Source organism: Erpetoichthys calabaricus, chromosome 7 (assembly GCF_900747795.2).
Source record: "Erpetoichthys calabaricus chromosome 7, fErpCal1.3, whole genome shotgun sequence".
NCBI lineage: Eukaryota > Metazoa > Chordata > Cladistia > Polypteriformes > Polypteridae > Erpetoichthys > Erpetoichthys calabaricus.
This window is the reverse complement of record NC_041400.2, coordinates 137327603-137341152: the sequence shown is the minus strand read 5'-3', so window position 1 is coordinate 137341152 and position 13550 is coordinate 137327603.

Below are 13550 nucleotides of genomic sequence, written 5' to 3'. Positions count from 1 at the left end.
TTTATATAAATATTGAATATTTATAATACAGATAATAATCAAAAGGAATTTATTTAATTTGTCACGTTCAGTCATTTTTACAGCATCATTACAAATTAGTGAGCTTTATGCTTCTGCAGGATCAATATGCTAACTTTGATAATTATCATGCTGGATTTTCTGTTTCTGCCTATCTTACTAATCATAAGATGAGTGTTTCTTCAATATTTCTGATTTAGTAGATCAAAAGAACTTAACATAAATACTGGGGTTCCGGGACATTGATTTTTGGATTAAAGATTCAGGCAACATTGATATGAACTATACTGCAAGGACCAATTAACTTGAGAAGAGAAGTAAGGTAAGAAGAGATGGCCATGTGCCTCAAAAAGACTACTTCAGTGATGCTGCTAATTCTTAGGTACCTCCAAATGTGTAAAGAAAGTTCTTTTTAAATCTATTATTTTCAGTAGTTTGGGGTGATCACCCACCTTTATCTCTGCTTTACTACACATGACATTGGGATAAATTAGGTATTCTGAACCTAAGAATTTGTTCAGTCACTGCAGCTTATTGCCCTACTAGGATCGAAACTTAGCCTTACTGCTGTCGGCACAACTATGTACATAACACACAAGTTGACGGCAGCAAATTCACTGGACTGTTAGGGACTTCAGAAATGAAATTAAATGAAATATGTCACACTATAAAGAAGACATTCTCCTCTGTTTCTGCTATTTTTTCATTACAGATCAGTTACCTGTCATTTGAAAAAGTTAATGTGTTCTTTACTTATTCTGTATTGTTGTTTGCAATTTATACTTTTTAATACTTGCAATACTATGTTAACAAAAAACCAATTCAAACTAGAAACACTTGGACCTTCGGTCCTCAAAGAACTGCCTTTCACAAAATACAAACACCCCAGATCATCCTGCTGAGGCTGCTGCAGTGTCCTTCACTGGGAGTCAATGTTGCCGCTACTCTTTCCCTGATAGACATGCCAGCAGCTTGTGTGCCTGTTCTTTTCTCGGAATAATGTGGTGGAGGAAGCCTTCACCTCCAGTTCCTTGGTCATGTATGACTTTCTGTTGCGCTCAGAGTGAATGTGTTGTGTTTACAATGCTTGTGTGATGTTGTTAACCTCTCTCTTTAGTATGCACACCATTGCTTGTGCAGTGCACTTCACTGTCAGCGCCATATGCAGGCTCAGCAGTAGTTCTTCTGTCAGGCACAACACATACCCAACACCATCTCTTGCAGTAAGAAGGACTAATACTCCAATTACGTGTGCATGGTAACCCTCACCTTCATGTCATAAGCTCTCAATTAAGGCTAAGATTGAGGGTCAAGGCCCAATGAGTCAGTGAATTTTTACAAACAGACAACCCTTAGCATTTTATATATACTGTATGTGTATGTATATATATATATAAATATATATATATATATATATATATATATACACACACACACACACACACTGTATATAATACCATAGTGAAACACAGACACAGTGGTACAATGGTATGTCTGTCTGCTAGCTCTTACATCCTTCTTTCTTTGTACTTCTTTTTGCCTGAGTTCATTGGACATTGCAGCTCTCTCGTGGACAGAAGATGACATTATGCCCGGGCAGTGATGCTGGATGCCAGACATTTTGTACATTTTTTATATATAGACTAGCTGTGCTAACCGTCTAAGATGAGTTGAAATCTAAGCAATTAATGTAGACCTTAGCATTAAGGTTTGCAGCGCACTATGCAATGCATGTGTCTCTGTTACAGTATACTGTATGTCATTCAGTATGGGATTTGTAAATGCAATGTTAATGTTTGTGATGTGACATCTTTTGGAATGACAGAGACATAGTAACCAGAAGCACTCACAGACAGACATATAGACACTTATCCTTTTGTGAATTTTTGATATTCGATTACCTTCAATAAAGCTTGGTATACCACATTTATATGTAAACCATTAACTAAAGTCTTATTAAAATACAGAAATGATGTAATGAAAAGAATATCCATATTAATGAAAACAGACTTGTAACATTCACAAACCTGCTATCTAGGAAGTACTGCACAAACTTATTTGAATGTGGATTTTAGGACACATATTTTGAACATGCTATTTGTGTCTTGTTTCATTTGCATGTACAAAAGACTATGGGATGGAGACTGAACGGATCACTCTAGGGTGATTTTGATTAGGAGTTTGTAGCTCTTTTAATTGGGTAAATGAACCTGTTGCGACCATTGTGATGTGGTATTTTCCCCAGACAGCTAGAATGTTATGTTCTACCCAAGCATTAAGAATCAACAAAATGCTGTTCTGGAATAACGCTGGTGATTGTAACATCATAGTTTATGGAAGATTGGTTTTCAAAGATGAGGTAATTAAGGAACAATTACTAGTTTATCTTGTTTCCAGTATCTTAATTTCATGAAATGCCTCGTTGCACAAGCTGGCAGTCATTCTATTGTAAAGGAAGAGAAGCCAATTCGACTCACCATTGATTTTTTTTTTGCTGTGCTGGGGAAGAAGAGATTGATTCATTTTCATCAATCAATTAATTATCTACTTTGTTCTCGGCAATGACAAGAAATAACGAGAAAGGAGTTGTTAAAATTTCTAGCTGTTAAGAATGTTTGATATTTACCCTTAATTCTGGCTGCACCTGTTTCTTCTCTGTTATGTTTATGAGTAGTGTAGTGTATAGCAGGAATCCTCCTTCTGGGACACTGAGCCATAATTTAACATGTTATATTTAAAAGATGAGATCATGTTAAAGATTGGGCTGAACCATATTTAGGTGTCTAATGATTGTTGAACCAATTCAGAATGGCACTGCCAAACCGTTATGAGTGCAAACAAAAGTTATCAATCACAAGGTCCATGTGTCGTTATTTTAACTTGTGTGAGTCCTCCTCCCAGAACATTATCTAGAAGTGTTAGGGCTAACATCTAATGTCAAAAGTCATTGGAAACATTAACAATGAACAGGTCAAAACTAATGAAAACAGGTTTTAAAATTGACAAAAAAGTGTTTGAAAGAGGATTTTGTTATCACAAATTCATATGAGAATGTGCTCTGAAATATGCCCTTTTAACCTCTTGTGTCATTACTGGAAGGTCACATTATCTGAGGACATGCTCCTAATCACTCAGAATAACCAAAATGATGATAAAAAACAATAATAAAAATGATGACAATAATTGCAGAATCACATTCCTGGCATAAACAAAGAAAAAAAAAGAAATTGAGGGTAAGAACATTCAATTTGTGCAAATTAAAGACACAGGAATCTTCTGAAATACAATTAGGGTTAGGGTTAGGGTAGGGGTAGGGTTAGGGTAATTACAGATTACTAAAAGACAGAGTAGTGTGTACAGTGAAAATCCCCCACCTCAGAGCTGTTGTGATGTTGCACCCTAAATAGCAAAAAGGGTGTAAGGCTTCCAAAAAGTCCAACAAAGCAGGTCAGAACCTCCACTATCCTGTTTAGGGATGGCCTTCTAGACTAAAATGGGTTCCTCACTTTATAAAGTTTAAAAAACCTTTTAAATGTTACAAAAAACATCAAAGATGTGCCACAAGGGAAATGAACCATCAAACCCTTGGCTTAAGAACCAAGTCCAATACAAAATATTTATAAATAAATATATATGTGAAAATATTTTTGAAATAAAGAAATAGAACAGAAATGGCAAAAAAGAAGCAAAAAAGGGGTATGCTTAAAAAGCAAACCAGAGCAAGTTCCAATATGAAACCCAGAAGTAAAATAAATCCAGAAACCTGAAAATTAATACTTTCTATGAATGCACACAAAGGGTGAGGTTGGTCCTTCAGCAGTGACATCAATGTAGATAGATAGATAGATAGATAGATAGATAGATAGATAGATAGATAGATAGATAGATAGATAGATAGATAGATAGATAGATAGATAGATAGATAGATAGATAGATAGATAGATAGATACTTTATTAATCCCAAGGGAAAATTCACAATTTGATTTCTCAGATGACCCCATCTCTTGGGATTTAAGCCACAAAACACAAGAAACATTTATACATTAAATACATAATTCGTAAAAATGAAATAATAAATAGATAGATAGATAGATACTTTATTAATCCCAAGGGGAAATTCACATACTCCAGCAGCAGCATACTGATAAAAACAATATTAAATTAAAGAGTGATAACAGTGCAGGTATACAGACAGACAATATCAATGTATAATGTTAACATTTACCCCCCCCACCAACAATTTTAACATAAATTTCATAAAAACATGAAACATAATACTCCAAAACAAACAAAAACAACAATAAAGAGGAAAATGCAAATAACCCAAGGCGATAAACCTGGGCATTAACAAAACAGGATCCAGAAACATGTCACTCTATAAAGCACAACAGACCATACCAAAATTAAGCTGCAGATCAGAGTGAAGAATTGATGAGGCATGCAGGGTGAAACAAACAAATATTATGTATTTTAACAAATCCAAAATCCAAAGTGCAAATATTGGAATCAAGCAGAAGGTCAAAAAACAGGAAATTCAAGCAAGTAAGAAAAACAGTAACAAATACTTAAAAATGTAAAAGGCCAAATATTTAAAAAGTCTAGATGGTAGACAAACTGTCAAAAAATGGAAGCTCAGAATGAGCCAATTCTTCTTCTACGCATCATTTTAGATTCCCCAATTTATGTCCTCTGTCCCACCAGCATGTGAGTGCCTGACAATAAACCTTACAGAGCAACAAAAATGGATAGGAGGGGTTAGGATCAAATGATAAAAACAAAAAGAACAGTTAAGGCCGAAGTCCCATCCAATTACTGATGTGAAGGAGGAGCTAGAGGTGAGGAAGCATCCTGAGCCAATCAAGGAAATTGATGATTAGTGATGAGCAAACTCCATAGAGTTCGCTTTGCTATGAGTTTCGCAAAATCATGAAAGTGTTTGGGAATTTTGCAAAATGCATAGAAGTCAATGCGAAAGGAGGAACTGAACTAGTTTTGAGTGGATTATAATAGTTCAATAGTCTTTTAAGTGTCCCTCAGGGCTACAGAAGCATTTTCAACTATGCTGAACCAAATAGGATCCGTGTTGTGAGGCAGCAGTGCTAATCACTGTAACACTGTGCCTCAAACAACAAGACACAGATGGAACAATAACCACAAATAAATACAACAAATCACCCAATGATAGATACCATGCAGTGGTGATGCAAAACTGGCTTGTTCCATTGTTTGAAGTTGCGGCTGCGGGCATAGCTGGAACCAACTTTTATGTTTCCCATGTATCTGTGCTTTGTTTAAAATGCATACAGGGTGGTGTGATGCCCTGTACCTACCACATAACTTGCAATGGCTTTGCCATAGGCCATCAAGTAGTTGTACCAAGGATAAACCGGAGTTAGTGAGTGAGACATAGACAAGGTGGTACAAAAAATAGACAGCTCTTTAGTAAAACAAGGTGATATCAAATTGAGTTTCTCTCAAAAGCTAACATAATGTGAGTTCTAAAATCACACTAGTAAGTCCATCCAAAAAATACAGTTCATGTAGAGTATGTGAATAAATATGAAAAACCAAATAAAAAGAAAAACTTAAAAAGAACAGACAAAAATTATTTGATTGTAGTCGTGTTCTCTTCTTGTTTGTCCAAGTTACTTGAAGGGACCAAACAAAAACTCATCAAAAATCCAAGTCCTTTTTTAAATTTTTCTTCTTTTTCAGGCTGCTCTGGGAAAAACAAAGGACTTCTTCCAAAAAGAACATAGCAAACAAAAGTCGAGCTCACCATGTTTAGCCCCATTTCTGTACGTTCCAGGAGATAAATCAGAATAAAGGCACCCCCTTCTCTCCTTGTTCAGACTTCTCACGAGTTCCATGGTACACTCTCCACTAATGACAGGCTCGATTATCAAATGATGACCACCTCTGCTGCCCATCTTCTTCTTCTTATACTCCCCAGGATCCCTTCCTCTAGTCCTGAAAGCAGGGTTGACAGATGTCTGGTTCTCACTCTAACTTGTTCTATTTTTGAAGTTGTTGTGCAGGGAAAAATATTGTTTTGGTGGTTGGCAGTTTTTTCTGCTGTTTTGTCCTAATATCTTGAAATCTCGACATCTGTAGAACACCAAGGGAAACAGTGTCAGCAGCATTAATTGTTTGGGTTGGTCCACAGCACCATTAGGTGGATTTTCAGCTATCAGAGGGCTGGAAATATTTGCAGGACCTGGCAGCCTTGTCTGATGAATGCCTTACTCTGCTTCCTCTATAGTCTGCTGTACACACTATAACCTGAAAGGAAGCCTACAAATCTGAGACCAGAGCCAGTCGATCAATTAGGCGATGTATGTGGCTGCCTGCAATGACATTTATGAAATACAAGGTGCGGGCACTACCTACACTGAAGAACAGCATTTTACTAACTCAAGGGGCACACGACCATCACCGTCACTCGCATGCACGTGAATCGCCACAGACACTCCTACCTCTGTGTACCCTCCACATAGTAATCACTTTCAGTCTCTCTTGGCCCATTTTCACTCTCTGAAAGGGCTCACTAAATTTAATCTTTTCTCTCACTCAGTACCTTGCGCTTGGATGCCTCATCACATCTCGTCTGGAGTCAAGTGGCGTAGCTTTTCACTGCTTGCTCCCACAATGCTGCTGGGGCTGTGTGCACCCAGGCAGCTTCCTCACCATTTCCCTCTACTCGAACCCCCATGGCACCAACTTGCAATGCTCAAGATAAGTGCCACCCTGTATAACTATATAATTCAAACGAAAATCTATAAATAGTTACACACACTCACATTGCACTCACTGGCAATTACCATCACATCATAGTGTGATTTACCCCAGATGGGTGGCTGGAGTGCTGATCGGATCGCGACATCACACATTTGTTAAGAAAATTTAAAATTAAGTGAAAGATCTGCGCAGGGTCATTACAACTCTGTAATGTCATGCAATTCATGCAAAGCATTTTGGGATGCTGTAAAAAAAATGTTGCCTAAGTGGGCTGGAGGGTGAATTTCCAGGAAATAGCATATTTGCTATGAAATACGTTTTTGAGAATATCACTGATCAGCCTTATAGAGAATGTGTGTAAGTAGTCCCTGCAATTGACTGATGTTCAGCCTACCAGTGCATTGTGACTTTTTGCCCAATGTTTTCAGGATAGGCTACAGGCCACTTTGACCCTGGATTGGATTAAGTAGGTTTGAAATTATGATTTTAATCTGTCTCACATTAAGTTATAATACACATACAGAACATTTTTGTAAACAATTTCAGCTGTTTCACATTAATTTAAGATAATAGTCTAATACTCAAAAATACAGACATCTCTGTATATTGAACATTGAACATTGCACAAGGCTTTGGTGAGTAATACCTAAAGATGATTTGTTTTCAATAAGTAAACAGGCTTTTTAATAAGATTTGTCAGAAGTGTGTTGTCTTCCTCTAGGGCGTTCATTGTACTGGAACGATGCAATCAGTGTCCCAGATCCTGTAATGAGTCCCCTGACTCTTCCCATGTGGTTCTTAAAATATGCAAACAAAAAAGTGTGTATGTTCAGAAACAAGCATTTAGTAATGTTGAACAAATTAATTGTAAATAATGAGTCAACCTTTGACAATCTGTAAAAATAAATGGGTTATTTTTAATTAGTGCAGTGTGTTTTCAGCTTTAGATATGTCTGTCAAATAATTATAAAATATATAAGTGTTTGGTTATACAAACAAGGATAAAGAGAAGATTAAAGACTAAAAACACAATTATAATTTAAAAAAAGGCAAACAGATGTTACTTTAAACGTACATATGATAGACTTCAGATTCCTGCATTTCTGGGAATATAATAACTCATCTCATTCCCAAAATGAATGAAAGTATATTAATTATCCCTCATTTTCATAAAAACTTCTTCTATTCCATGTGCTGTACTCACTCACCATTTCTATGCTTAGTAGACTGTAATCAATGAAGGAGTTTAAATTCTGCCAAGATGAGATACTAGACATGGCCATTTATGTTATTGCCCCTCAAAGGAGACTAACTGTCTGGAAAGCAGTCCTGATAACCACTCAGTTCATTTTTGTGTAGAGCTCTTCATTGAGAGTAGTACTGTTGTTGCTTCTTTGTTATTTGCAATGTGTCTTTGTGGCTACTCACCTAATGGCATTAAATAATGAGGTTTAGTCGCTTTTTTCACATAGCTTCTGCATTCTAACTTGCTGTTTGTTGAGTACATAACAATAAAATACAATTTACTAAGTGTTAAGAGACCATGGAAACACTAGGGAGCCTGGCTAGACCATTTTACTTAAGCATTGTGTGTTTTACCAGTACGAAAGTGTCCGATTTTGCTCCTGTGTTCAGTTTTGATTATTGTAGTGTTTTTGAACCCCCACCACCTCTCAGTGCTTTGTCTGCCTTTTTGTGTTTTGAACTCTTAACTTTGTATTTTGCGTTCTCTTTTGGATCATAGACTTCATTAATAAACTACATTTGTCTTACCTGCTCAGTGCTGTTTCTCTCATACCTGCTTGCCTAGATCTGTGCCTGCACCTTGACTTATGTCACCATTCATGCTTGAAGAGGCAGGGTCATATTGTAATCCTGCCTCCAAGGTCGAAGAGTTATGCTGATGGTGTGCCTGACTCAGAAGGTGCGTGGCAGTTTTTCATTTTTACTTTTACATCATTTTATATTCATAGAGTGTCTTTTTATTGTTTGTGTATGTGCCAGATTTCTAAATTTCAACCATATTTCTTTTATAAAGCAATACTCACTTTGTTCATGCCATCTTCTCATCTGTAGCATTACTCAAAAACTTTTTTCTGAGGGATTCTGGGATTCTCAGTGTATCTAAGTCATCCTCACTCCTCTTGTGTAAATATCTTCAATCTCTGTTTTGATGGCTAGAGTCAGATGCAATGCTTTCTCAAAAGTTAAATCTGATTCAGCAAATTGTTTCCTCTAAAATAACTTGCACTTTTATCACAATTTACCATGTAGTCACATCCTCATTTGCACCTCCATAACACAAAGACATATTCAGGCATGTTTTATTTCAGTTCCTATATAAAATTATTTAAAATTGAAAAAGTACAATTTTATACTGCATTTGATTGGAATATTACATTTAAAAAAGAAAGCTCATCTCTATGTATTTAGCTTTTGCAGTCACATACAAGCATAAGTTTTATTAAATTAACCTGAATTATTAACAGTGCATGACTTCTGCTTTCTTTCAAAACTCCAGATGATGGGTTCTTTGCTCTGTCATATGTCATGTACAAGCCCATATTTATTTCAGATTATTTCAACCTTGATATTTATCAAACTAAAAAGGTTTCCTTAATATCAATTGTGTGTGCGTATACCCAACTTTTTTTATTGATTTAGTCAAAATATTCCTGTTTAAGGAAAGAAATGAAGCAATTCAGATGAACGATGAAGACATTCCGGGGAACAAATTTCAAAGTTCAAACCGAGCATCAGAATGGGGAAGAAAGGTGATTTAAGTGATTTTGAACGTGGCATGGGTGGCACAGTGGCACAATGGTAGCGCTGCTGCCTTGCAATAAGGAGACTTGGGTTTTATTTCCCGGGTCCTCCCTGCGTGGAGTTTGCATGTTCTCTCCATGTCTGTGTGGGTTTCCTCCCACAGTCCAAAGACATACAGGTTAGGTGAATTGCCGATTCTAAATTGTCCCTAGTGTATGCTTGGTGTGTTTGTGTGCGTGTGTGTGTGTTTGTGTGCGTGTGTGTGTGTGTGTGTGTGCGCGTGCCCTGCGGTGGGCTGGCACCCTGCCCGGGGTTTGTTTCCTGCCTTGCGCCCTGTGTTGGCTGAGACCCTGTAGTTAGGATATAGCGGGTTGGATAATGGATGGATGGATGAACGTGGCATGGTCTGAGTAATTAAGAAACTACTGGTCTACCGGGATTTTCACACACAACTAATGTCAATTTATTTATACAGTAATCCCTCGTTATATCGTGTTTCGACTTTTGTGGCTTCACTCTATCACAAATTTTATATATAAGCACATCTAAATATATAACGTGGACTTTTTGCTGGATTGTGGATTTCTGCAGACAATGGGTCTTTTTATTTTTGGTGCATGCTTCTTCAGTTGGTTTTCCCAGTTAATTTCATATAAGGAGCGATATTGGCGGATGACCGAGAAGCTATCCAATCAGAGCACGCGGTTAAGTTCCTGGGTGCTGATTGACTCAGTGATGGACCGCCGAATTCGATTCCACTTTGTGTTAACCAGGAAATCTCGTCTCGCTCATTCAGCATCAACGTGTTTCGCTGTGTAAAGAGTTAACTTTTGTGCTCTTTTGTGTTTATCTTTGTGCATAGTCAAGCCCTTCGTTATGATCTGCTCCTGCTACTGCTTCAGGGGCCATGGCCAAGCGTCAACAGAAGATGGTAACGATTGCCAAAAAGGTAAAAGTTTTGGATATGTTGAAGGAAGGGAACAGCTACGTCACTGTAGGATTCCATTACGGCATCAATGAGTCCATGGTTCTTTTTATTTAAAAAGGAGGAAAAGAATTTAAGATCTACGGCCACAGTGTCTTTTAACCAGGGTGCGAAACGAGTTGTAAGTGGATGTAATAAGGCGGTACTCCGGATGGAATCTGCTTTAGGGGTTTGGATTGAAGACGGCTGAAAGAAGAACAACGGCAGTGCTACACAGTCCCCTGAAGAGGCTCCTTTAGAAGAGCTGTAACGCTGTCCTTTGTTGTGCAGTAAAATTAAACTCATTGTTATCGGACAAGTTGTCGTGTCATTGTTGGTGAGTAACCATAACTAATTTTTTACGTACAGTACTTAGTACATGTACGTACATTTAGTGTCACTGTACACACATTTTACTGTATACAATTTTTCTTGCATTGTACATATTTATTGCTGGTGGCCTGTCTATTGTAATGGCTGTAACATATGTGATATCGGAGATGCTCGATATCTTTAAAATAACATTTAGGTTTTACTGTATATAAACAGTGTGTTTACATACATAATGTCAACGAATCTTACCTAATATCTAAGAGAATACAAAGGGGTTATGCTGTATAATTGTGCAGGAAATATATATGAGTGTGGGAGAGTTTATTAGGGCTTAAAATATATAATAATAACCATATAAACATATGGTTTTTACTTCGCAGATTTTCACCTTTCGCGGGTGGTTCTGGAACGCAACTCCCGCGATCGAGGAGGGATCACTGTATAGCACATTTAAAACAATATAGGAATACTGTGGCCAAAGTGCTTTACAATATAAAAGAAGAAAAAACATACAATTAACATAAAAAACATAAATAGAAATAAAATAAATGAACATAATAACATAATAAACAGAACAGAATAAAATAAATAAATAGAAGTAAGATTACATAATCACAGTGAGGAAGCCATCAGTATTACTAAAGGTCACGGAAAACAAGTGAATAGAAATGAGTCTTTAATCTTGTTTTGAACAGTTCAATTGTAGACGACTCCTTTGTGTAATGAGGTAAAGAGTTCCACAGGCGAGGAGCAGCAGCTGCAAAAGTCCTATCCCCCTTAGTTTTACACTTGGTACGAGAAACGACAAGAGACAACTGACCAGAAGATCTAAGCACTCTAGATGGCTGGTGTAAAGAACACAATTCAGATAAATAGTCAGGAGCAAGCCCCTGTAAAGATTTAAAAACTAGCAACAAGATTTTAAAATCAATTCGAAAATTGACAGGCAGCCAGTGTAAAGAAGCTAATATTGAAGAAACCGAATCAGACTATCTTGCCCCAACCAGAAAGTGAGCGGCAGCATTCTGGACCAACTGTAATCTGTGTATCAGGGATTTGCCTATCCCAGAATACAGCGAGTTGGAGTAATAAAGGTGAGAAAAGATAAAAGCATGAGTAGCTTTCTCAAAGACGAAGCTGGAAAAAGCAACTCTCAACTACAGAAATAATCTGTTTCTCAAAAGAGAGGTTACTGTCAAAAATAACACCAAGATTGCAGACTTGAGATTTGCAAAAGACAGAGAAAATGGATCCCTGAGGAATACCACATTTAAGAGGAGAAGTAGACGGAAAAGAGGAATTTAAAGTCACTGAAAGTGTCTACCAATTAGATATGACCTGAACCAGTTAAGAGCAGCCCCTTTAAGCCCAGCAAGATGTTCAAGCAGCAACAGCAATATCTCAAGGTCAATAGTGTCACAGGTCAAGGAGGACAAGGACTGCAGCGCCACCTGAGTCAGTAATAGAGATATCATTGAATACTTTCAGGAGGGCCGTCTCAACACCATGATAACGCCTAAAGCCAGATTGGTAGATCTCAAATAAATTATTTGAGTTAAGGTGCTCAATCAATTGATTATAAATAATTCTTTCTCATATTTTAGCCAGAAATAGCAGTTGGGAAATCAGGCGAAAATTGGCTAAAACTCCAGGATCTAATTCTGCCTTTTTTGGACAAGGACGCACTGCAGCATGTTTAAAAAATGAGGGCACAACCCCCTCACTAATAGAACCATTGATAATGGCTAGTAAAGTTGGACCCAAAACATCAAAGGCTTCCACTAAGAGGTATGGTGGTACAATATCAAGAGGACTGAGAGTTGGTTTAAGGGTGTCGATAGTACTTTTTAACTGTGAAAGTGAGACAAGATCAAAAGATTCCAAGACAATGCCATGATTAACAATAGGAAGATCATAGCCATTGTTGGCTATATACAGTATATATATATATATATATATATATATATATATATATAATACAAACACACACACACACACACAGATTTTGGGCTTTATATATTAGATAAAATCCTGATATTTGTTTAGCTATTTTAGACTGTGCTGATATTTTGTTGTTTATTTATTTGTTTATTGGTCTTTTTACCAGTTACCCACCACCGTCATTCCACAATGGCATATTCATGTTCAAGTGTAGAAATATAATAGGAGAATATATATTTGTTATGCAGAAGATACTGTAATATGAACTTGGTGTCTCCAATTAGTCACTCAAGAAAAATATAGCACTAGTTTAAAATGCATCGTACTGAAAAGTAATAGAATAAATTGCAGCATAAAATACAAAAGGAAACTGATTTTAATTTTTTGAAAGCAAAGAAATGGATCCTAAACATTTCCTAAAGGCTGCAGACCCAACCAGCAATACATTTATTAGATGCAGATGCATTTTTTTTATTTAACTTTACACAGCTGTTTACTAGCCGTAGGTGTTAATCACAAACCACCCCCATGCTGGGAATAATTTGTCATCAAAACTACATGTGGCAATTTATTTTCCTCGGAAACAAATGCTATCATTTCAGCTTACAGACAATTTTCTGTGTTTCCTTCATGCTCAAGTTTAGCCAAATGATGACTCATTTGTTTGTTTTAAATCACACATTTGACTGAATTTTAGAGATTAATGTGTCTGCTTTTATCTATGGTTTAATCCATCATATTTAATTCTTGCGAAAGGAGGGGCAAGTCAGAGACAATGTCTGTTTATTTC